The following is a 27259-nucleotide window of genomic DNA, read 5'->3' as shown; positions in this document are numbered from 1 at the left end:
GATAGAGATCAGGTATGCTACGGCATTGGTAGCTATCTTTTAGTATTCAGGCAGAATGTTTTTAGTTGCAGTGGAGCAAGGTTTGAGTTTAAGCAGAAGTTTTCTTTTTTTTTTTTTTTTTTTTTTTTGTTATAACAGATGTGGAGAAAGGTCCTAAGTGGAAGTTGCTAGCATATAGATGGCAAATTAGGTTCAGATGGGTATACGGGGGGGGGGGGGGGGCGTGTAAAGGAAGTGGTAATGTGTATGGTGAATGGAGAATGATGGTTTCGGTCTAATCTGTTGTTTCCTGAATTACTAGGACTGGGTGTTAATGAGAGGGGCGGTAGAAGCACCAGGTGGGGTTAAGAGTTTTTAATTAGGGAGGCAGTGCTTTCTATGAAATGGGTATTGAATAAGGTTGCAATTTCTAGTGGAGAGCTATTATGAAAAGGGTTGGGTTCCTTGTTTAAACCTGAATGTAACCGGTTACAAATTGAAGTACAGAATTTTTGGGGTCTTTTTTTGTTGATGTTGTAAATGGTTATAATATTGTTTTTTTATCTATGTTAACTGGCTTTTTACTCAAATTGCACAATTCTTTTTAAAGTTGCAGATTAGAATGAGTTTTAAGTTTAAGCCATTCTTTCTACGCTTTGTCTCTGTTAGGCATTGTAGTGTTTATCTAGGTAGTGAACCATGGTGTGTGGTTAATGTTCACTCATTTATTTATTTATTTATTTTTGCTGAGTGGAGAGTGACTCTTTAAAGTATTTAAGAATAAGGTATTAAAAGTACTGACTGTCTTGTCGAGTGGAAGAGTTTTAGAAGAGACAAATTAAAGGCTTTCAAACTATTTGTGGAGTTTTTATTGAACTTAGAAAAGTTTTGGACTGTTTTAAGTTGGTGAGTGTTAGATTGGTGGGTGGTATTTCTATGCATATAAGCTGGAAGGGGGTCACTAAGTGAGTTTGGATAGGTTCCACACATTGTAAATTTACTCAGGTCAGAGACCAGTCTATGACTGAACCTATACCGTTGCTATTAAATCTGGTGTGTGTTGCTAAGTTGTGTGTAGCCATAAAGATTTATAATAGCCAAGGGAAGGTCTAAAGTAAGGTTTTGCAAGTCAGTATTTACATCTCCTAGTATAACTTTTTCATATATATATATATATATATATATATATATATATATATATATATCGAGAGAGAGAGAGAGATAAAGAGGATTTCTTCTAAAATTGTTATATTATTTCCCAATGAGATATAGACTGTAACAAAACATAACTGTTTTTATTGTTAAGCTTTAGCAATGGTACTAGTATTTTGGCATTTTGGAATTCTGGGATGTTGTATGAATATGGATAAATGAAGACTACCCCTCCTGCTTTCTGTGTGGCCTATTAGCTCTGATAATACTGTAGCCAGGAGGGAGTAGTTCAGAATCTTTAATGTTAGACTTAAGCCAGGTCTTTGTGATGGCAAGAATATCAGGGTTAGACTGTGAAATTCAGGCATGTAGCGCTGTAATTTTGTTACAAATGCTACAGAAGTGGATTGTGACAATATTCATTTTTTTGGGAAGACATGTTGGAGAATGATGGATGGGGAGTTTGATGTGTTACTTTTATTAGTATGGCTAGGTGGTTGTTTCATGATAGGACAGTTCAGCTGGGAAGAGATAGAGTTTGAGGTGGTAGATGAAGAAGGGTTAGTTACTTCACAATTTTGCAGCAGTGGTTCTTTGTTGTTTGAATTTATTAGTGTGTTTTCTGGGCCTGGGTTGTATGGACATCACCTCACAGTTGGATGTGTGAGAGGTAGTATACCGATTTAGAGGGGATCTGTATCAGTTTTATTTTTTTGAGTAGAGTGTTGGTAGTGAAGTATTTTGTGTTTAAAATAAAGGAAAGATGAGAGATTAATAAGGAAAGGAAATATATTGGTATAGCCATTCCTGATTTCATAGTATGCTGAGTAAACTGCAATAGAAGAGATGAATAGAGGTGAAAGTATGCAGTGCTAGTTTGTTAGGCAAGATGCTAGTAGCAGCAGAAAGAGACATGATGCTTAGAGAAATATTTGAAATATTGATGATTATAGAGAAGAGGAAAACTTAAGTGTAGTATGAAGTAGGGGGAGTTAGAGGGGGAGTTAAAGAAGAAACGTAGGCCAGAAGATTTGTCTTATTAGTTAATTCTAATTATGTAATAATGAGAAAGTAAATGGATGCATATCAATGATATCTGAAGTCAATCAGAGGCATAAAGAGCAGAATATAACTTAAGGGCACTATTAATGAAATTTAGGTGCATGTAAAAGTATGAACAGCAGAGGAGTCAGATGTAATTTCTGGGGTTGGGAGGAGTAAGAGCCTGTGAGTGGTTATTTGTGAGATGGTTATGTTGTGACAGCAGGGAAGAGTTAGGAGTCTTTTGACTGGTTGGAATTTGGATAGAGAGGGGTAGACCCAGTATAAAGGAAGTAATGTCAGGAGTGGGTGGGAATGGGGTTGGGGTGAAGTGCAAAGCAGGGTGGGATGAAGCAGAGTCCGGCAGGAAAACCATCAGTCTGGATTATCCAAAGGTAAGTAAAAATGTCTTACTAGACTAGGACACAGCAATAGCAGTGGCTTTGTTAAAAACTAACAGTAAAAAGTTGAAAGCATTAACACAAAAAACTGTGGGAGACAAAAAAGGACAGTGTATCAAATAGTGCTATGAGGGTGCGAAAGGAGATAGAACTGTACCAACTCAGAAGTATTCAGGGAGTTAGGAATGAGATATATGTAGCAGACATGGGACAGGTAGCAGCCAAAACTCAATAGTAACTCACTGTGATTTTCAACTGCATTCTTAATCCTGGAAGAAGCTGACATTTGTGCAGTCACAAAAACCTAGTTCAAAGCTGCATAGAGCACCCCAGCCATACCAGGTTACTCATCCTATCATACATTCAGACCCCAAACCATGGCCAGCAAAACAAAAGGAGGTGGAGTTTCAGTATATATTAAAGACATACACACCTCCAGGCTGCTCAAACAGTATGACACACAGGAGACACTCCAGGTGCAGCTAACTATTGACAAGACCCCTGTTCAAATCATAGCTAGCTACAGGCCCCCAACTTCGACTCAAGATGCTCACTCCTCCTATCTGAACCTCTTTGAATCTGTCAAGATTCAACCCTTTACCCTGATCCTGGGCAACTTTAACTATCCAACCATAGATTGGAGAACCACTCTTGCCAAAATACAAATGCCCAGAGATTCCTTAATTTCGTCAGTGTGAATGCCTTGGACCAGCTGGTCGACACCCCCACAACAGGTTATAATATCTTGGACTTGGTATTAATCAACATGAGTAATCAGTGCAGTATCCCTACAGTGTCATCCTCCCTAGTAAGATCTGACCACAAAGTGGTCACTTTTGAAGTCACCATCTCCCCTACCCCCCCCCACTTGCTAGTGTCAAACATAAAAACTTCTCCAAAGCTGATTACAACCTCTTGAGGGAAGGTATAAACAGCTTCACAGCCCCTTCCTCCTCCATAGGAACTGACACAAATGTTCAAACTACACCAAAGTACTGTATGAGCATTTATATAGCTGCATGGAATCAGAAATATCCAAAAGGACAAAATCATCCTCCTCAAGGAAGACCTGTCTGGTGGACATCTGCAATAAATAAACTCTATAATAAAAGGGTCCAGAACCAAGAAGGAGCAGGTGCCTAATTGGAAACAATCTCTCCGTAGCTAGAACAAGCAAATAAGAGCAGTAGTGAAATCCTCCAAAGCAAAATTCGAGTCCAAACTGGCCACATCTACTAAAGACAATCATAAGGCCTTCTTCTCATATGTCAGCAATCTCAAAGAAAGCACTCAGATCTGCTCAGAACTGGTGGTTAAGGACACCACATACAGAAACACCATAGATATAGCCAACCTGCTGGCAGACAGGTTCAATGAAAACTTCACCCCTCTCTCCCCCCCATCAGTAAATCTGGACATCTCCAGCACCTGCCCTCCTCCCCTTATCTCTAGGGAGCTAGTCATCACATCCCTATCCCTCTCAAAGGCAAAACAATATAGCCTCCATGGGACCCGATAGCATCCCAGGCTGCATCCTACATGAACTCAGGCGCGAATGTGCAGCACCATTAGGCACCCTATTCAGCCAAAGCCTGAGTAGCGGCTTCATCCCACTTGAGTGGAATACAGCCACTGTCATTTCTTTTTACAAAGGTGGAGCATCCACCAATCCAGGAAATTATAGACCCATCAGCCTAACTAGCCTGATCTGCAAAGCCATGAAACGGATTATCATGGACCTCATTAACAAGGACATTGGCAACCTCCAAACACTTGATCCTACACAGTTTGGTTTTGTCAAGGGGAGGTCATGCCTGTTAAATTTGGTTGACTTCTTTGAGACAGTCACCAAAGCCATGGATGAGAGGAAGACAATGCACACCTCCTACCTTGACCTGGCCAAAGCCTTTGATACTACTCCCACTTGGGTATAGTAGATAAACTCTCTCAACTAGGCATCAATCCATATGTTACCAGATGGGTAGCAAACTCGCTCACTGATAGAACCCACCTAGTCAAAATAGGGTAAACCACCTCAAGCAGTAGAACTGCAATGAGCAGTGTACCACAGGGATCAGTCTTGGAGCCTCTGCTGTTTGGGATATACTTTTCTGAGGTGCAAGCCAAAACCAGTGGGCTATGGCTGACCAAGTTTGCAGATGACTAGAAGCTGAGCACTGTCATCAATTCCCCTAGTGATATGGACATCCTCCAAGAGGGTCTCGCCCAAACAAATGACTGGTACCAGAAACATGGGCTTAAACTGAATGCAAAAAATGTATTATCATCCCGTATGGGGAGAGAGACATCCCCACAAATTATCACATTAATAACAAGGTCATAAGCATGCAATTGTCGTGAGGGACTTGGGCACCCAGGTTGATAGCAAACTGACTTTTAACCACCATATTGCCTCCATTGTACGGAAAGCTTTCTACATGGCCCACATTATTAGGAAGGGTATCTCATCCAGGGACAAGAAGGTCATAACATCCCTGTAGTCTTTCCTTATAAGACCCATTATTGAGTACAATGCCTCTTTCAGCATGTACCTAACAAAGCACATGCAGCAGCTGGAAAGACCACATAGGTTCCTCACCAGAAGAATCCAGGGCCTCAAACATGTACTCTACACAGATAGGCTAAATGTCCTGTCCCTCTACTCAGTTTCATATAGACTCCTCAGAAGTGGCCTCTTTCTGGCATACAAAGAAATCTCAGAACTCGCCTTGATTTGACTTCTGAATATCCACACATTAAGCTCCACTTAAGTAACACACACACACAACCTCAACCTGGTCTGTGACATCAGTAGTACTTGTTGGCGAGACAGATTTGTGTCCCAGACACTCCCCCTTCTGTGGAATAGACTCCCTCTCCACATCTATTTAAGCACAACCTGGATAACTGGATGGGGAACAAAAAATACACCCCTGGGATTCCACCTGTGTCCCTGCAGGATAGGGGCATCGGGTACTGACTTGTTGGAACATGGGCTAAATTCCTTGCTAGGCTTGTAAGGGCCTTAGGGGCAATAGCCTAGTAACTCCCTATGATCCTATGATCCTATGATCTAATCCAGGAAGTACCTAAATAAACAGTTACAATTTAGGGAAGATCTTTAATTAAGGCACTTCTTTGTGACTCTAATGCCTTCTGGAGCCAAAATAATTGGATGTCCTGACCCGGCTTCATACCCTTGCCTGATGTTACCAGTGATGTCAGTCTAGAAGCGGGGGGGGGGGTCTGAGCATAGTGTTGCTGTAAAATGTTTCAGAGAAAGTTTAGATTGCAAGTTAAGAAAAGTGTGCAAATATCTCTCTAACCACATAAACTAAGCAGTGCATGTTATTCACTGAATCACAAATCAGTGAGAAAAATTCATTGAAAAATATATTTGCTCTGAACCACATTTTATTGAAACACATTCCATAGAAAATGTCAATTACAGCAAACTATCCTTCAAAAGTTGGTTTATTTAGGGGTAAGCCCTTCTGTACCCGCCATACCCCACATGCCCCATGTGGGGGTTCCCCACACCCTCTTAATTGAATATACTAACTTTATGGTCACACAAATTCAGAAAAAAGACCGCACACAGTGAATCTCTGCTGACACACAGACTCCTAAAGATGTGAATACAACATGGTAGGCACTGGCAAGGTATAAATGATGCTCTAGACTAAACTGTACTGTAACTCCTACTTCTCTGAGATCTTAAACCACAGTAGCAACAATAAACTACAAGCCCCTATAGTTTTGTATGAAATGAGATTCATTTTAAATGTGTTTTTGATGAAATGTGTTTTCAGCAAATTTTTGTTCAGTAATTTGTCTTTTGATGAAAAGTGCATCATATAAAATTAATTGTAACCATATACATCCCATGAAATACATAGATAGATATAGTGTAGCCAATCAGACAACATAACACAACAGCTCTTGAAGAAGTAAGGCAGAAAAGAGATAGGTGAGTGGACAGCTGAGATGTCCTGGACATAGCGATATGTGAAATGGACTATAAAGGAATGGGGATCGGAAAGAGAAGGCGTAATAGTCAAACAACCAGCATTAATTTGTCCTCCACACTAAATATCCTGCTAAGTTCATAAAAGCTTTCTTCTGCCTTATTCATTTGAAACAGCAACTTTAAGCACTTGACTGGCTTCTGTAAAAGCAGGTAGCAGCATGGTCTCATCTATTCACCCCAACCTGCATGCAGCCTCATCTTCAACACGGCACAAATCTCATCAGTAAAGCAACTACTTAGACATTTGCATGCTCACAACTCTTTTTGTGATGATACTGTTATCCATATTTGTATAAATATCAGAGCAAGCTCCTCAAACAGAAATTGTCATACAGCTTTTTACACAAACAATATAGAGTGTACAGTGATAAGGAATCAGTGTCAATTTTCTTTTAAACATGGTAGGTTACATTGCTATTACGTGCAATAATAACCAGTAGTTAAACTATAGATACTACAGGTGAAATCTGAATTCTAGATGCTAAAGACATTGCAAGATGGGCATAGCTCTTCCCGTTGATCTCCAGGAATAGGGTTTAAGAAGAAATGCTGTGCATAAGAGACACTCCATACACACAGGTAAATCAATCAGTAATTAAGGCCTGGGGACAGCAACAAACAATGCACTATAACATTTGAAATTCAGTAGTTTCACAAAAATGTCTCTGCTTTGTCTTCTGTTGTAAGTATCCTGCTGTTGAGTCCCTAAAAGCTTCCTTGATTTAGTTCATCTGTATCATTAAATACCCCCCTTCCTAGTGTCTGCAATATATGGCAGCGTGTAAGGCCAGATTCTCACCCTTGCCAAAAGTCAGCCCAATATCATCCACAGTATGGGTCTTACCACAGAAAATAGCCATTTACAGCACTGTAATACAACCCTTGAGTTAACAAAGAAGTAATCCATGTTCCTGTGAGTAACAAAATAACCCATGAAACAGCAATCTACACACAGCTTTTCGTTTACACAAAGAACTTAGACTCCTCAGTGATTAGAAAGCACTTATAATTGAAAGAAGGCATATTTGCTGGATACAAGCCTGGCATACACCTCTTACATCCTCTTATTTAAATATGTTTATAGATTTAAAGGTGTGGACTTAGCTAATGACCACTGTGGCCTTTTTAAGCCTAGCCATCCATCCCAAAACTCTGACAAGTTCTGGTAACCTTGGTAGTGTAAGCAGGGTGATGGCAGATAAAACATCTACAAGCAGGGGCCTGGAAGATGAACCATTTACAGGCTGCCTGTATCCATTTGAGACATAGGTGCCAAACTAGGGGCAAACTCGCAGTTCCCAATCCAGTTGACCAAGCTGAATTGTGTTAGGAAATTCTGCTTCACATAGATGTGGAGCCTGTTCCAGAGAAGGAGTAGTCTCAAGGATACACACCTGTCTCTTCAGCAGGTCCTATTTATATCATAGGAAAATGCAAGTCTTTAGGAATAGTTAATTCTATTTATATTTATTTTGCAGATATGTAGAGGTTCATCAGAGTAAGGTCCAAAGATCCCTTGCATGCCAAGCATAGATCTCCCCTTCATAGCCTGTAGAAAACAGAATAGAGAGACATGACTTTGAGGCAGGCTGCATAGGACATGCTCTTTACCCCTGAATTCTTTTAGTAAGGAACATCTGTGGACATTCCATTTGTTGGAAGTGCAATGACCTGTTAAAATGATTTTGAGTACTTAACTCACTTTTTGGCAGACAGTATTGAACCATGTCCTTTGTTTAAACCTTGCCTGTTTTGCCAGAACATGCAGTTGCTGGACTGTAGGAAAGTGGATGGTCAGGTATTCTGTTACAGACAGGTTTCTGAGATTCCTAGATGTATGGGTTGTGTTGCAATAGACAGGCATCCAAAATGCTTCCTTTATTATTTGCACTTTTGGTATTCATATAAAAGAGTCTGATATTCTTGTGGTAATGAGATTGTGGAGGCAGATTAGATGGTGGATGCATTTTGGCTGAGGATGTTATGAAACAAGTTCTCATAGGCTATCAAAAGCTAAGAACACCTCATCCATTGGCCCTCATAATATACTAGGCTGCTTGATTAACAGTGCCAAATATGCCCTATATGAACCCCTAATTAACCACTTTAATCTATGCTCCTCCACTGGTTATATAACTGAAGTCTGGAAAGCACCCATTGTAATGCCATCACACAAGACTGGCCCAACACAGACCTTATAACCCACTACTTTCACTAGACTGATACGTAAAGCTATGGAGCATATTATTTCAGAGCTTATTAATCTGGATTTTTAAAATCTCTTAACCCTGAACCCTTATGTATTTAGCTTTGTCAAATGAAATTCCTGCCTCTTTAACCTCATAAACATAATTGAAATAGTAACCAAAGCAGTGAATAGCAGTTATGCAGTATATACAGAATATATGGACCTAGCCAATGCCTTTGACACTATTCTCCATGCAGGCATTACTGACAGACTTGTAAATGCAAATACAAATGTTTATGTTGTGTGGTGTACATCTAACTGGTTATCTGACAGAACCTAAGTAGTTAAATTTACAGAAGCCACTTCTGAAAGCAAAAAAAGTTACCAGTGTTTAACATAGAACTCAGTGCTGGACACCCTTCTATTTGGCATCTTTTTTAGACCTACAGGCCAGCATCCTTGGTCTATGGTAATCTAAGTTTTCAGATAACTATAAATTGGGTGTTGCAATTTAATCCTGACTCACAACTTCCACATGGGTTAGACCATGGCATGTTAACAACTGGTGCTGGGACAATGGTCCCAAATGGAAAGGTAAAAAAGTATTCATAGTTCATTTTGGTAAACAAAGCATATTCACATACCATACAGATAACAAACTGCTTCAATCAGACAATGTGGTAATGTGATAATTCCTTATCACTTGACCATCATGTCTTGGCAGTAGTTCAGAAATCTTCTATCTGTTTCATCTAATTTCAAATGCATCTCCACTATATTCAAATTCTTAATTACCCTTCACCCATATCTCATCACATTATTAAATAAAATGCACCTTTTGGCATGCATTTGTATAAAGATATAAATCAATTTGAGAGACTTCGGAGATTCATAACAAAACAAAAATAGTGGCTTCAAAAATCTTTGTTATCTTAGTTATCTGTATGGAGATCTTTGTCTAATCTTTCAGGACATGAAAGGCCTCCTATTTCTTCATGTAACAAATGGTACTGGAAATGCCCAATTAAAGGAACTAAACTTTCATCAGCAGGTAAAGAAGATACATTGACATGATAGATTCTTATCCCAATATGTTACATGCCTCTGGAACCAATTTCCACTACATGTTGAGCCGAGTAGCACCCTTGCCAACTTCAGGCTAAACATAGATAATTGGATGGGCAGCCTTCAAATTCTCCCTTGGACCATCTTGTTTTGCCCTCCTTGAGGCAAGAGAGAACTCTTAATTTTTTTTTTTTTTTTTTTGGCTAGGCTTGTAATGGCCTGTAAAATGATAGCCTGGTACTTACCTATGAACATATACAGGGATATTACTTTTTTGTTACTGAGAGATCCAGTTACTGGTTGACTTAAATTATGTACTGCATCAGCTTGGGCGGGTTAACTTTACTTGATGCTCAGGGTTGGAATATGCATCCCAAAAGCATGGCAAAGAGAGCTAGCTTCCAAAAAGCAAAATGAAAAAGCTGGAGTACTTAAAACCGTTTAATAATCCTGTGAAAACAAACACAAAAAACTAAATGATAAGCACAAAATCACAAGACTTCTTCAGATGGATAGCAATCAGTAACTTCCCATTAAAATACCAACAAATCTAAGTCACATGATCTTAAGAAGGTACTATCTATTAACATTTAAAGTACCAAACACTAAATAAAAAGACCTTAAAAGACTTAAGTTAATTATAAATTGTCAATTATATTGCCTGCCAATAAAACCTGTTTCCAACCCTTTACTACATCACTTAAGCCTAGGCTATCTACATAGAGAGTTAAGGTGGCACCTCCTTTTGGAACCCAGGGAATTATATTGGCAGCTGGCTTTGAATGCAGAACATTGGCCAGCACTTAATAACATAACTTCCATCTCAAGTGTTTTAAATCTGAAATCTCTATGTAGTTAGCCTCCAACTTTTTCATTTTGCTTTTTTGGAAGCTGGCTCTCTTTGCCATGCTTTTGGTTTTCAGTTTTAGTGTTTTTTTCTTGGTTTTGGAATATGCATCCCCTGTGATGATCAATTGAATATATGCCAAAAAAGGAAAGAACACCTTTTTAAGTTTACAGTACTGGCATGACATAAAGAATAGTGCTGTTACCCTTTCCCAATTGTATCTGGCCAGGAAAATATAGGATTTATTTTAAAGTAGGTCATACCATTAGCTGAGCTGCATTTCATCTGAGATTTTGCAGGAATCAATAACCAGAGGCCAAACTGCAGATACTCCAGGCAAAATTCAAGGTCCTGTCTCCAAGGAAGCTATATAACAGTTAAATCACTGGCCAGATTTTAGATTTATTTGAGTGGGCCAACACGGACCTTATAACCCACTACTTTCATTAGACTGATATATAAATCTATACATGACTAAATGTAATTTTACTTGCAAACAGCATTACAATTGTATACCCACATAAACCAATGATCCTGATTTCCATATTAAATGTGAAACATTATTTTCTATTATATTATAATAGCCTAGAATTACTCAGGCGAGTATTGCTTATATGCAGATTATCATATTCTATAACTACAAACCCTGGAATCAATTGTTGCTAACTTTTGAACATAGTGCTTTACTCAAGAATCCTTAGCTATTTATTTGTTTGCTTAAAAAAATAATCTACTGCATTAAGCGTGTGTATACTTTTGCAGATGAGGTATGTTAGTGTTTAAATAAAACCAAATGTGCATAAGGAAAAACACTAAAATCGTATCTTATGCATATCGAATAAATAAATCAGGACAAGGACAACTGATTCAGTAGCATGTTAAGATGCCTAGCTGCACAGTACAGACAATAATTTTCCAGGGTTGTTGACATCTACTTCCACTATGCAAGGCACTCGTAAGGCTGCATCAGAGTACATTTCTGGAGGACAAATAGAGGAAGGAAAATAAGGCTGCAAAATACCACAAATGCACCAAACAGTGAAGGAGAATGAAGGGTCTGGGATAAGAAAAGAGACTTTGAAATGTATAGACGTATACCTTTGAAGAAAGAAAAGGTCATGATCATTAAGTCCCACAGGGTATATGGCTCCCATAGGACTAATCCAAAATGTTTCCTTTTTAAAATAAGACAAATAGGTTTATATGTATTATACTTAGAATAGCTTTTCATATGTAATTTCTCTAAACCAAAAACAGGAAAATAGCTGTTGCATGCACTTCCAAGTGCAATGTACTAAGTACCTAAACACAGCATTATTTCCCATTGAAATGCTCTTTTTCGGCTGTTATGGGATGCTTAGGTTTTCGAAGCCTAACCAATATAGCTATCTCTACAACAGCCTGTTACTGCATAAATCACACACTCAGAACTACATAATACACAGTAACATATCTTAAGCATCCTGTGCTTAGGGGATGAGAGGAACTCTTGCAAATTACAAACTCTATGGCAGTCAACACAATTCTTACACAGGAAACATCCCAAGGAAATATTCCAAGTGAACTTTCACCTAAAATGTGGCCCTACTGTGCTGGTGCTGACATTGTCCCTTATGTGTCTATTAGAAATAGTGCAAGAGAACTTACTTTTTAAATATTGGTCTACAAACACCAAGCAAAACCATCCTTAAATTCCTATCCTGAAACGTTTATTCAAAATGTCCACTATTTAAAAAAAGTTGCTGTCACAGTTCATAGCCAGTATGATATCTGAATGTTTCTGAGTGTCCATTGCTTTTCTTTATATAATAATAATAGTAACACACTCATGTCTGTTTTTATGTTTCTTGTTCATGTGCAAGCTCAACATATTAGTTCAGTAGTGAAACTGGTTTTCATGCAAATATGTCAGAGCATCACAGATTTGCCATCTATGTACGATGGGTAGGAAACATTTTGAACTTTATGCTGTAAAAGAGTGTGCAGCAAGAAGTTTCAGTTTTATTGCTCATAATCAGTATTCCCAAAGTAGACTATCATTTACTCTTAGTCTGTACACACCAGTAAACCCAAAGGTGTGATTGTTGTTATGTTTCTTAAGCCATGAGTCTATGTCTATGGACTGATGCAAACACTGTTTCACAGTTGTCCTCTCTTGTTAAAGCAAGGCTATAGCAAACTTAATGTTGTCACTGCTTGCATTTGGTGAAAAAACTAACACAGTTAAAAAAAAAGACAAAAATTGTTTCACTCAGGTCAGCACCATCGTATAGAGGGATAAAGCCATAACTATAGCCCGGGTGACCTGGTTTAGATTAGCAGCTTGGGCATCTGAGGTGTTGGCAGGAAGGGATGTGTGTATCTATCCAGAGGGAAATGCATTGTCAAAGATGCTCCCTAAGGGGAAGTGTAGAACATAGAGAGGAGTGGCCATAATATATTGTTGTTGAATGCAGAGATGGGAGGCCAGGGAAATAAGGGAAGGTCATAAATAGTCCCTCTGTAGGAGAAGCAGTTGTCAGCACCTGCCCAGGATGTCCTTAAGATCCATGTCAGTCCAGTGTAACTCAGGAAAGACCAGGGGAGAAATGAATAGCAGGTAGAACTAGCAATGGATGTGGGCACTGGGACATCTGGAAAGAATGAAGCAGGTAGGAGGGGAGAAAAAAATTGTTTTAGCAACATACCCAATACAATTAATTCTACAAGTAAGGCTGGCATCATAGCACAGAAAGATAAATCCCCTGGTTCTGAGCCATATGAGCTAAAATCATTTACTTATCTGGATGCTGAAGGGATGTGCTTATGAGCATGGAAGTGACCAATTCTGGCTAATTTATGCTGGGAAGGAATGCCAACTTGGTTCATAGCAATACTATTTATCCCATGCATGAGTCCTCTTTGATTATCTATTATATGATCCCAGTTATTCCCATTAGGAATAATATAAAATTATTGACCATGGCATGGATAAGGACAATCTATGCCAAATGGGATAGGTTATTTTAAACACAAAAATGGAAATTGGCTACACTTAAAATGGCCTGCAAGGGCAGCTAACCTAGTACTTACTTATGAATTACTTAAGAATAATGCAAGCAACATAAACATTGAATAATACATACCTAAATAAATAAGTAAATAGTTGATAAATTTTGGTAAGGAGACATAGAATCCATTTGCAGATTCTTAATAATAGTTATAACTTTCTTCCAATGATTTTTAACAAAAGATCTGAAATGGAGTCCGTAATCTTTGACTTTAGTTTCCTTTAGTGCTGACTCTTTCAATAAGGATAAAAAGTCTTCTAGAAGTGGAGTTGCAGTAGAATTCCATTTTCTAATGATGCATTTTCTGGCAATTGCCAAGTATTGACCATAGTACAGACAGATTGCCTAATCAACGGAAGGTCATCATTAACATTAAATAAAATTCAGGCTTTTGTTAATGAAAATGAATCGGAAAACAAAGCTTTTAGAAAGTCATCTATGTCAATCAAAATTGTTTTAGCAAATGGCAATCAGAAAATATATGTACCCAATCTGCTTTACAGATCTGTAAACAACTCCAACATAAGAGACTCTTGGGTTTACTAAATTTAGCTGTCTTATTTGGAGTTATGAAAGCTCTCTGTAAAAATTTTCATGCAAATATACTTTAGTATTTTGACCAGGTTGTAAATTTGACAGATGATAAAATATTAGATTTATATTCTTGAGATAAACAAGGGATATATCCCATAGTAATATGATGTCAACATTTTTGTTGTGGGTTTTTTTTGTAATTTATTCAAATTTTGTATAATTTTTAAGTGATGTTTTGTATATTGGGGTTGTTATGTAAGATTTCATATAGATAGGTTATTAATTTAGGTTTATCTTTAAAGGAGGAGTTACTAAGTATTTTGCAAATATCTTGAGAATAAACTATTATGCTTTGTAAAAATAGCCAATCTTGGGATGGTAAGTTAAAGTCCTTCATAAGTTGCTGTATATCTACTACTTTATAGTGTTTAATACAGTGATATCAAAAAATGCTATTTTTTGCTTCCCAAGAAGTAAATATATTTCTGTGTATCTTATCAGAAAAATTCTTTGTAATACTAAAGGGTATTAAAAGTTCAAACCAATTTTTGATGTCAACATTAGCATTAATAAATTTCCTGAAATTATTAAAAATAAAGTTCATATAACTACATTTAGTAGGTTTAGAGATATTGTATTGTGTGATGTGACAAAGAAAGAACCAAAATGTGTTAGACTGATTATTTAAGGAAAGGTTAGTTAAGAAATTATTTTAATTTAATATGATAGTGAAATGTAATGATTTCCACTTAGAGATATAATTTGCATCTAACCAATTCAAAATGTCCTTAAATATTGAGGCTTTGATATAAGTTTCAATATCTAGAAATGTTATCCGTCCCTGATCGCATGGTCTAATATGATGTGAAAAAGCAATTCTATTTCTATTAGGGAACCAGAAAAAATTTAATAAAAGTGTATTTATATCCTTGATGAAATTATTTTCAGGTGAAATAAAAAGGTTGATCCATATATAATAATTTGAGAAAAAGAATCTATTCCATTTATCTGTGTAACATTTTATTATAGTTATGATATTATTACAATTGGTTGTCATTGTCTTCTCTTTGGTGTTACATAAAACAATACCCAAATAATCAAGAGACTTTGCTTGTTTTCCAATAATGTGACTTTTATAAATTTGTAGTTTTTTTCCCTTTTTATTTACTAACAAGTATTTAGATTTTAGTTTATTAAACTGCAGACCGGGAACTGCATGGACTTTTTTTTTATTAAAGATTCTAGTTCTGCTAGAGTTACTTCTGAATTTGATAATGTTTGCAAAATATCACCTACAAATAATATAATTTTAGAGCAGTATTGATTATATATAAATCAATACCGTTAATTTTGGGGTTGTTTCTTATTAATACAGCAAAAATCTCAATAACAAGTGCAAACAGAATAGGAGAGAAAAGGCAACCTTGTTTAGTACCTTTAGTTAAAGGAATTGGTTCCAAAGCAAAAGGACCTAATTTAACATAAACTACATTATCTTTATAAATATTTTTAAAAGAGAAACAAATAAAGAAGGAAAATCAAAAAGATTCAGAACTTTAAATAAATAATCCCAGTTTAAAGAAACAAACGCCTTTTCAATGTCCAAACCAATTGTCACGGCTTCTTCATTTCCTCCATTCAAGAATTCAGTGAGTTTTTTGAAAAAAAGAAGTAATAGATTGAGGGAAAAGATTATATATTTCTATAATAATACCATCCATACCTGGAGATTTATTAGGTTTAGAATTCTTAATTTTATCTATAACTTCTTTATATGAGATTTTTTTAAAATTTCTGGAATTTTCTTAACATTAGGAAAAGGTAAGTCTAGTCTTGAAAGATTGACTTCTAGAGGTCTAGATTTATTTTGGTCTATATAATGATGTTTAAAAGCATCAAGAATATCTCCAATGTCAGAAACATTCTTTTTTGTACCTTTGTGTAATATTTTAATAATAATGTTAGATTTAGAATGTATTGTAACCCTCATTGGCAGGTTATGCATATGTTTTGGTGATAAAGAGTAGGTATTCAATTTTAATCTTTCCAATGCCATATTTGTTTTATGAGATAAAATATCTAGATTTTTTTATTTAGATCTTCTATTCTCTTTTTATAATCAATTGTATTTTTCAAAGCATTAGACTTAAGTATTAAAAGTTCAGATTGAATATTTAGTTATTCCGAATCCCATTCCTTAATTTTATTTTTAAACCATGACAGGATTTTGCCATAGATGAAAGCTTTTAATGCATCCCAAATCATTACTATATTAACTTCTGGAGTATAATTTGTTTTGAGAAAAAAAGTGTAACTCCAAAATAAGCCAAGGTTTAAAATCTTTAATTTTTTGTTATATAGGCTGGAATTCTAGATAAATGATTTAGTCTTTTAAAGTCAGTCTGAAACTTAAGAACGAGGGCATCATGATCAGACATAGAACACGGGAGTATGGTAAAATATGATGTTTTTTAATATAAATCATGAGAAACCAAGATTCTATCTATTCTTGTTTGAGTATTAAATCTATGATTTTGATGTGAAAACTTTAAGGAGCTTGTGTCTTTAATATTAATTGTATCAAGTAGGTTAAAAGGCTCAATCCATCTTTTAAGAATGTTTGCTGTGGTGGTGAGTCTTAGCATCCTCTTATTAGTAGCATCAGAATTATCTAGAATACAATTAAAGTCACCTCCTAATATTAAATGACCTATGTAGATATTTGTAATAAAATATAGGTATTTTTAGCAATCTTTACTCCCGTGCCAGGAAACCAATAGAGATTGACCAATGTCCAAATTCTATTATTAAATTTTAGAATAACAAAAGAGAAAAGTCTATCTTGGTCCTCATATTTATAAATTATTTGCGTATTAATAATATTTTTTCTAAAGAATCGCTGCCCCCCAGTCTTGATATTATAAGAGGAATGAGCAAGAGTTAAATAATTGCTAGGATTCCAAATATCCCTTTCAACTGTTTTAAACTAGGCTTCTTGAAGGAAAACTACTTCCGCTTTATTAATATTCAGATATCTTATCTAATTTGATCTTTTATTTGGATTATTTAAACTATTAGTATTTAAAGATAATAAGGTTAGTTCCATAAGTGTATATAAAAGGATTTAAGATTTCTATTAATATTTATTACTAAATCCCAATAACTCTCTCCTTTACATATTGCTGAGTAAATATATAAAGAGATAATTAATTTAAATAAAGTAAATTTTTTTGTAATTAGGAAATTAAAGATTATTGAATCATGACTAAAAGAATAGGAAAAACAAAAATAGAATATGAAGCATTATAACAATGTAACTATAAAATTTCAAACATCAAACATGGAATTATCAACATTCCTAGTCTAATAGATGAACAACAATCTATCAGACTACCTTTCATAACTAACAGACCAGGCCAAGATGAGCTCTATAAGTAAGACATGTATGAAGAAGACTGTATTAAACAAATAATATAATTTTAAAGGTACTCCTTTATCAAGTCAAGAAATAAACTGACAAAGGATAAATAAAAAAAAACCAAACTATTAAATATAAAAAAAGAGTAGAATTTTTAAACATCCACTTAATCCACCTCAGAGCTAATTAATTTTGGAGATTAAGTACTTTGCTTATAAATTTTAATCACAAAGCTTAGTTAGACATAACTAGCATCCTGGTAAATTTTAACATAAATAAGATGAATAATTATATTAACTTTACATATTTAATGTCATAGCTTTCAAAAACTTCAGTTATTTGACAGACAATTATCTTAGTTCCATTCTATATGAATGACATTAAGATATTGTACAACAGAGAGATTGCAGAAATATATCATTGTAAAATATGGTTATGTAGCTTTTTAGATAAACTCTAGAACAAACAGATAAAGAAATGGAAATCAGATCTACATAACTTCCCAAAGTTCAACTCAACACTAAAAGGAACAATACTGAAATCCCTCTTCAGCTAATATGTCTCACGGAATATGTTTTATTGTAACACATAATTTATTTATTAAATATAAACTCAAAATTCAGAATTGTAGTGCCCAAACTATGTTATACACCACAAAATTTAAATGGCTCATAAATATATCAACAATGACCATTTATATCACTTTTGTAACTGTGAACTGTTCATAGCTCATTTTCATCCACAACATGTTTTCTATCCAGAATGATGATACTTTTCAAATTTAGCTCATTCTGTGCAGCTTATGTTTTAGTTGGAAGGTTTCAAGAACACACATTACTGCAACAAATAGTTTGCTGCATCCTTTAAAAAGCATGGTATCCTCCCAAGTTTACAAAATTAGTGACTCCTTCTCTGTTTCTCGAAGTAATGCCACTCAAAACAAAAGCATCAAGAAAGGAATGCATGGTACTCATGAAACCAAAAGAGGTGCTTATTATTTTACAACACAAAAAGTGACAAATTATCTTACAAACTATAGGCTTGTTTCTCTAGTAACCCTAGCAAAGGCAATGAACAGAATAATGTACAAACACATGCCTAACAATGTATTTACTTTAGATATGGGGGGTATAAACTGCCCTATCCCTTCTTTCACAGTAGCTTAGTAAAGAGCTTATCCTTATGAGGATAGGCTACAGATCATTCCCTGATTTCTCAGAGGCATGTGATACTAAAATACCCTCTACTTCTGTCAAAACTGGCCAGCCCGTAGAAGAATGGAGTCAGTCATTTTCTTTTAAAATAGAAACAAAATACAAATATGTCATGATGGGTCTACTTCTCTTGTTTGAAATTACACTTCATCAAACAAGCGAAGACCGAGACCCGGTTTAGCAAAAGTGCACTTAACAGAAAGTACACTTTCGCGAAACTCAGTTTACCGATCTTGGACTGCATACTCACACTTAGTATATATAAGTAGCGAGGGCCCGGTGTGGTAAACAAAAACACATTTTAGCAGGGTGGCTGTACCCCCCACACCCGAGCTACTTATATATACTAACTCCGAGATCACACTACAGTAGGGAAAAGGTATATTTCCTTGTCCTCACTGTACTGTGGCTCGGTAAATGGAGTTTCACAAAAGTGCACTTTTGGTTAAGTGCACTTTCGCTAAACTGGGTCTCAGTGTTCTCTTGTTTGATAAAGTGTAATTTCGAACAAGAGAAGTAGACCTGTCATGACAAGCTAAAGATACATACAAATTAGTAAATGAATATCATAGATTTCAAATATTAATTATGACATGAAAAAATTAAATTAAAAACATAAATGGGCAAATCATGTAATGTGACTCTCCTTCAAACTGTATATTAATCCCACTTATCTGAACATTTGCTTATAAGAAGGCATCAAACTGTCAGAAACTTGTCCTAATATGCCAGAATACCATTAAAAGCAGGCAAAGCATTATTTCCCATTCTTCATGTGGCTGAGCAACACAGCTTTTGGTTCAATTAATATTTTATATGTAATATCACGTCTCCATTATACTGTATACCTTAGCCTTGTTCTGTGAAGTGAATAGTTGCTCCATAATGACAGAAAGTGTGACAGTTTTCATGGGAACGTTCAGTTATCACTATATCAGATGTCACATTCAAGAAATATGTAAATGTTTGTCAATTTTATAACACCCTTCCTTCAGGTGGAATAAGTATAACTAAAAGAAAATGTATTATTATAATGTTGCTACCAGGACAGGAGGCTAAGTGTTTTTACTAGTAGTACTTTCTTAATAAATTTCCAGAATACAAATATAGAGTGAGCTGTAGCCAAACTAATACTATAATTACTATTGAATAATAAAAAAAAAAAAAAGCAAGTTAAGCATTCTGACATTGTGTTTGCGATGACTCGTAAAGAAAAAGAATGATCACGGACCATACAATACAGGAAGAGCATCAGTGTAACAGGTCTCACAGCTTCCTGCTAATACAATGAAGGAATGAAAGAAACCAAACTTGTAACTGTAACCATAGAAATCAAACAGTAATCCTGCTTGCAGAGCACCTCAGGACAGGAAAGCTTCACTTGAAGCTACAACTGAAAAAAAAATGCTAGATAACAGATCCGACTTTTTTTTTTTTCTCCCTCTCGGTGGAAAAAAATGGCTAACTAAGCAAAAGAACAAGCTAGTTTGCAGAACGTCTCGAGATGAAAAAAGCGTCACTTCAAATTGCAAGTGTCAGGTTACACAGCAAACTTTTTTTTTCTTCCTCCTTTTTCCTTTTTGCTTTACAATAAAAAAAAAACAATTAACTGAACATAAAATAAAGCCAGCAACATCACAGGAATCTAAACATCACCAATCCTTATAGACAGTACCAGTCCACACGAGAAGCACAGTACTACTCACCCAGTCAAATGAATCCAAAAGCTAAAAAAAAAGAAAGAAAGAAAACCGCCACTCCTCAAACATGACAAAAGCCCACCACAGCAGACCACAAACAAACCATGGAGGAAAGCCCTCCACAGAAATAGTCACTAACAATGCAAGACTCAACACAAAGACCATAATCAGAGTACACAACATAAGTAAAAAACAATGCATAGTTACAGAGAGAAAAAAATGCTATTAAACCTGCCAGATCCAAATGCCCCAAGATATTCAATAAATAAAATGTATAGTGAATAAAAAAAGTTATCTGTGAAGACAACTGTGCTAAACCTGCATCTGGATTTCAGTGAAGTCTTGCAGTTTTTAAGATTATTCAACTTTTAATAACTAAATGAAAAGGTACTTGTGTTTAACTAGAACTAGTAAATGGGTTTAAGTGCTGAAATCCAGTAGAATAAGCCTTTAATAAATAATTAAGTAGAAGTCCTAGGAAGTAGAAGCTTTGAGAGCTTTGACAATACACTGAAACAGTGACTGTCTTTTGGTTCTTCTTTAGTAAGACTGAGAGATTTTCCCTCCAAGATCCTTTCAAGGAAGGAGATGATTAGACTATAACTTCTGGAATGTAGACTAAAATGTTGTTATGCTTTGAGAGATTTGTTAGTAGCCACAGTAGTAGAATCTGTTTTTTGTTTCTTCTTTTTAAAATCCATCCAATAATTATTTGCATATCTTCCAGGATAGGTAAAACATTATTATTTTTGAGAAAAGAAATAGCTTCCTCATGATTATTAAAGGTTTTTGTTCCATTTGTCAAATGAATTTGTATTCTGGCTGGATAGATATTTTGTGCTTTGATATTATTTTGCTTAAGAAACTTGACAACGGCCCAGCTTTTTTCCTCATATCTATAACTTTAGTGGAATAATCATTGTCAAATCTGATTGGATTATGTTTAAACTTTAAAGGGGTTTCCTCCAGGCAGTTTTAAATACAAGTTCTTTGCTATGTAAGCTAGAAATTTTATTCCAATAGATCTTGGTGGAGACGAGGATGATGAAGCTGCTGCTTTACCTATTGCTCTGTGAGCACAATCAATGCCATAAGAAAAGCCCTCTTGTATACCCAAAATTTCAGGAATTTACAAATTTAAAAAAGTAATTATATTCTCACCTACAGATTTCTCTGGTAAACCAAAAATTCTGATATAGCATCTTCTTTCTCTGTTCTCAGGATCATCAATTGTATTAAGGAGCCATGTGTTCTGTTTGTGAAGAAAGTCAGTTTGAGTTTCCTCTTCTTTCAGTCTTCCTTCAGTGTCAGACAGGGACATTTCTATATCATAAATCTTGATTTGTTGCTAATGAAGTATTTCTTTAAAGACATCAATTTGTTTAAGAGAATTTTCCCTAGGAGTTTCCAGACCTTGCCTGAAAACCATCCATTTTTACAGACAGGGTGGATGTTACTGATTGTAAAGCTTTCTTCAAGGATAAATCAGCGTGAGAATGCTTAGAGTTGTTCATTTTCAGTTAAAGTGACAGTCTTCAGTAGATTTGACAGGAAATTTGTTATATATTTTCACCAAAGCTGAAAGAAATAAAGTCAATACTATCATTCATATATTTGATGAAAAGTTATTACATAAAAGAATTTTCCTGTAATTAAGAATAGTTTTGCAGAGCTCTGAATTCCTGCTGCTTTCAGTTGGCCATCTTGACTCTGCCCTGCATTTCCTTTTTAGAAATGAGAGCATTCACTTTTCTGATCATTCACTTTTAACACCACAAAAAGTAATTATTCTTCTGTGTGTTCATAGTTACAAACTTCAACCATATATCCTGGGTCCTGAATTCACTCCCGTGCATTTAGCACATTGGGCAACAAGTATCCTTCAGCACTCATTGTTTCACTAGGAGGTACAGGCTTTAAGGAGTCGGGTTGCTAGCCTGAGACCAAACCTTTCTCAGAACGTGCACCACACAATTGCACCCACATACTCACACCTAGGGCCAATTTAGAGTGTCTAATCCACCTACTGCATGTCTTTGGGATGTGGGAGAAAAACGCAGCATCTGGAGAAAAGCCACACAAATGCAGGGAGGACATGCAGACTCCACACAGAAGGTACCCCAGCTGAGAATCAAACAAGAGAGCCTCTTGGTGTAAGGCAACAGCACTAACCGCTATACCACTGCACCATCCACAACCATGTGTATATATATATATATATATATATATATATATATATATATATATATATATATATATATATATATATATGGGTCCCCTTCAAAACAAATGAAACCCATATCATCAAATTTCATAACAGTGAGACCAGAAAAAGCCAGAACATTGAATTTCATAACATCTAACAGTACAAATCACATGCAAATAACATCCCCTCCAACTATAATGAAATATAATGACACCAAACTACCAAACACACTTTTTACTATGTTTCTGCAGGGGAGCTTGATACAGTGGGGTTAGGAAATTTTCCCACTGTAGTGCGATCTTGGAGTTGGTATATTTAATTTATGGGGGGTGCAGGGGGGCTTGCCCCCTGCATAAACATAATAAAAAGTGTGTTTGGTAATTTGTTGTTGTTATATGTGGAGGTGATATTATTTTCTTGTGATTTGTAGTGTTAGATGTTATGAAATTCGATGTTATGAGTTTTAAATGTTTTGGGTTTTAGATGTTCTGATCTCAATGTTATGAAATTAGATGTTATGGGTTTTAGATGTTTCAAAGTATACCCATATAGATATAGATATATATATATATATATATATATATAGGAACTGGGCTTCATGCATGAAGCTTGGGGTAAAGACAACATGGTCAGTGGCCAAGCTACATTTTGCTGCTTGTTGTTACTGCAGCTGTTAAAATGACAGCGTTTCTTGGAAACCAGTTTAGTAGAATTGCTTATACACACACATCTTAAGATACTACACAATAATATTTGCAAAGAAGGAAGTTATTGTGTAACTAATGCAGATGTATGACATTGATTTTCTTATGTGAAATCTAAAAGAAAAGTAAAAATGTCTGACATACAAATTTGTTTTTCTCGGTATATGTAGATGATTCAAACCAACTCATTTTTCATATAGCTACCTCCTCCAATCTCGCACCAAAAGATTACTAACATTGCTATTTTGTTATTTCCTGAAAGACTAAGAATTATTTTCACTGAATACTTAGCCAGACATCAATATTGACCCTTTTGATGCATTATTATTCCTTTTGTCTTGTTTTGCTAAATTAGATCTGGGAAGTGACTCAGAAATACTGTAAGTTGTACTGTTAATTGTTCTCTTAACTTTCTTCTCTTTTATTTCTTTTTTGTTTTTCTTTTACTGGTGGTTCTGTTGTTTAGGTATTTTGCTACATTTTAGCAATAATGCAATCAACTGAACCAAATGAAACATAGTCATTACATTTATCATTTTGCAGGAAAGTTTTTTTTAAAGGCTCATATTTGCATTACTTCTTTATTACAAATTTCTTTTTCATTCATTAATTGCACCTGGGTGCCAAGTGCATAAAGTAATGAATGTAACCTGAGCAGGAGTTGCATATATTTTTAAAAAGAAACTGAATTTTTATATTTTTCTCTGCTGTTTAAAATCCTGAAATCAGCATTGCCAGTTACTAAAAGTAGCATTTATCGCACCAGACTTAAAATGGCATTTCAGTGGTCCTGTTATATATCTGTTTCTGGGCATATCAATTGTAATTTTTTGCAAAGGGCATCATCATATTTTTGGACACTGGCCACACTTTGTACATCATTTACACATTGCCATCTGTGCTACATGAATTCACCCCAGGCACACTTGCTAAAATGTTATTATCTAACTTCAACAAAGGAATATAATCTGCAAAGACACCCTCTGTGATATCATTTGTTTACTGTCCAGATTGTATTTCTTTGGCTACAGCTCATGAAAACGTATCTTAAAAAGTAACTTTTTTTTAATGCTTTGCTTTAAACATAGCAACTGGTGCTTATTGCAGTTAATAGTCTGGCTGAAATCAGATTTTTGCAATTACATTTCAGAAAGAAAACTTATTCCCTGCACTAACTCTAGTGAAGGATCATCTTAAATAACAATGCAAAAGTATGCACATGAACTTTATACATATATGTAGTCAAGACTAAATAAGTTGTTCTTTAACTGCAAAAGATTGAGTGTCCTTCACTTCGGTAATGGGATTCTGGGATAGCCATATCAGCTGCAGGATGGCCTTATTATGAAATGCAAGAATATGAGGACTTGGCATGAATATTTTGAATTTAAAGGACATTTTAGTAAGAGTTTTGGGAAATGCTTTTGAGTTATGAGAATCATTACATGCTTGATTACATCTAGATGTGGTGAAATATTGCTTTCTATATAAAGGCATAATATTACCAATCTTTGAACATGGAGTAGGTTTCCACTCCTATGGTGGGGAAGATATTAAATATGTCAAAAGAGTACCAAGAACTTACAAGAACATATCAGTTCAGTTAGCAGTCTAAGAAATTAAGAGAACCTTCACAGGCTTAATTTATCTCCATTGCATTATTAAATACTTAGGGAGGTTAATCTGGTATAAAAATGCCTGTGGAGCACTTTGATGCAAAATGAATCTGTTGTAAATGATGGCATATTCACCAGAAATAATAACCTTATTCTCAAGGTGCCCACAACATTACAAATATTGATAGGAAGCTTTTTAAAGTCAGGGCTAGGAAAAGATGCAATAGGTTGCTCTTAGAGATTAGACAAGCAAAAAAAAAAAAAAGAGTAAACATTTAAAAAGAAGAATGGGGAATATGATTTTTGGACCTGGTCTTCCTTGGAACTTGGCTTGTAATGATGTTCTATAAGGTCTCTAACCAGATTACATTGAAACATTCAAACTTTGAACACCCATTATAGATCATTTTGAATACCAGGTTTCATTTTTGATGCATTGAATGCTGTTTAATGTTAAATAACTCCCTTCCATGTGAGACTACATAATATTGTTATCTTGCATTTAAATTCATTTTCTGCCTAGTGAAATTGATAATAAAGGTCTCCCACCAAAAATAACTTTATAAAGTAATCCATTTCAGTATTTCAGTTACAAAAAAGTATTAACCACAGGGGAAAAAAAAACTAACAGATACTTATCAGACAGCAAACTGTTATATATGTTACTATTTCACAAAAAACAGCAGTATCGACATATTGGTTGTTTAATGAGGACTAGAACAGTTGTTTGTGCAAATCTCTGTGATTCAAAACAGTGCTATACTTGTCCATATCTCTGCTGTGTATGTAGTCCTTTCACTGCAGAAAAAAAATTCAACTGTATTACATCCTAAGTGTGGATCCTCCCTGTCCATAATCCTCAATGTTGAACTAGTCATCCATCTCTGGGCCAATGGAACCATATCAGGAACATGTATTCCTTATAATGCAGTCCCATTAAAAGACTTATACAACATGCTGTGCTCAGCTATACACAAAGTACCTTTCTCCCATTCTGCTGAATTATATCTGCTAAATGTGATTAACATAACCTACAGGTTTCAGTAGACGAGAGAACTGCAGTGATATAAATTGTGAATACAGTTTGCAATCACTGTTCACTATAGCTACAGCTGAAGGCTTTCTGCATGCAGCCTAACATTATCATGAGTCAGTTTTATGAGTCATGGTAATATCTAAACCATGTATAGATATCGGTCTATACAACAGGAACATAAGAACATAAGAACATAGGAGCAATGGGGAAATGGTCTAGAATAATCAGTTTCCAAAAGCATTAAAAACAGAAACAATTCAGTTAAGAAATGTGAACAACATACAGTTCTTAGAAAACCAGAGCACTGGAACACTTCCACTATGTAAGATCTAAATGTGATCAATTAGAAACCATTTTGACAATCACACCCAATCAAACCATAAGAATGACTCAAAGACTTCTAGGGTGAAGCTTACCAGGTCAGCTGCTTTCCATACCTTTAGCTTTTAAGTTTCTTCATGACTATTTCCTCTATGAAAAACAAGGATCCACTCATTTTATGGCTACTTCTGAGGAGTAGATATGATAAACATTCCTTGTTGTTGTCCACTGTAAAAACTAAGAGGTATTCATTTAGTAGCCATGTATGCCTTCCTGGTCATCTGTTATCTGTTTTCTTAGGTTTCACTAGCCCTGCTTTTGTCTTTCTTTACTCCTTTATCTCCATTTTGTTCGGTACCCCATATCTCTGGCTGCACCTGCCTGTCATGAATGATCACCATAGCCACTACATCTTTCTTCCTGTCCCGTAATTCTGTCATAAACCCAGGAATGTCTGCTTTTTAGCATCCTCTAACATGATATCCTTCACTGTATGGGTCCCTTGTTGCTAGCTGGAATGAGTCACTCAGCTATGACATCATTGGTGTCCCATAGCTGCAAAGTGGAGAATACAAGTGAGAGGGTTGTTGCGCTGTGGTCTGAAAGTAGGAGCTGGGAGATGTATGGCTCTTACCATGAAAATGCACTGATTTTCTGACAAATGCATGCAGGCATGCAAAGGGGCATTGCAAGGGGATGTCCAGCCTCCTTAGTAGCATGCAGCATTCTGATTCCAAGCTGCTGATTTCCTGAACTC

Source organism: Protopterus annectens, chromosome 6.part0, assembly GCF_019279795.1.
Source record: "Protopterus annectens isolate FY-2018-M chromosome 6.part0, PAN1.0, whole genome shotgun sequence".
In the NCBI taxonomy this organism is placed as follows: Eukaryota; Metazoa; Chordata; order Ceratodontiformes; family Protopteridae; genus Protopterus; species Protopterus annectens.
This window is presented reverse-complemented; position numbering follows the sequence as displayed.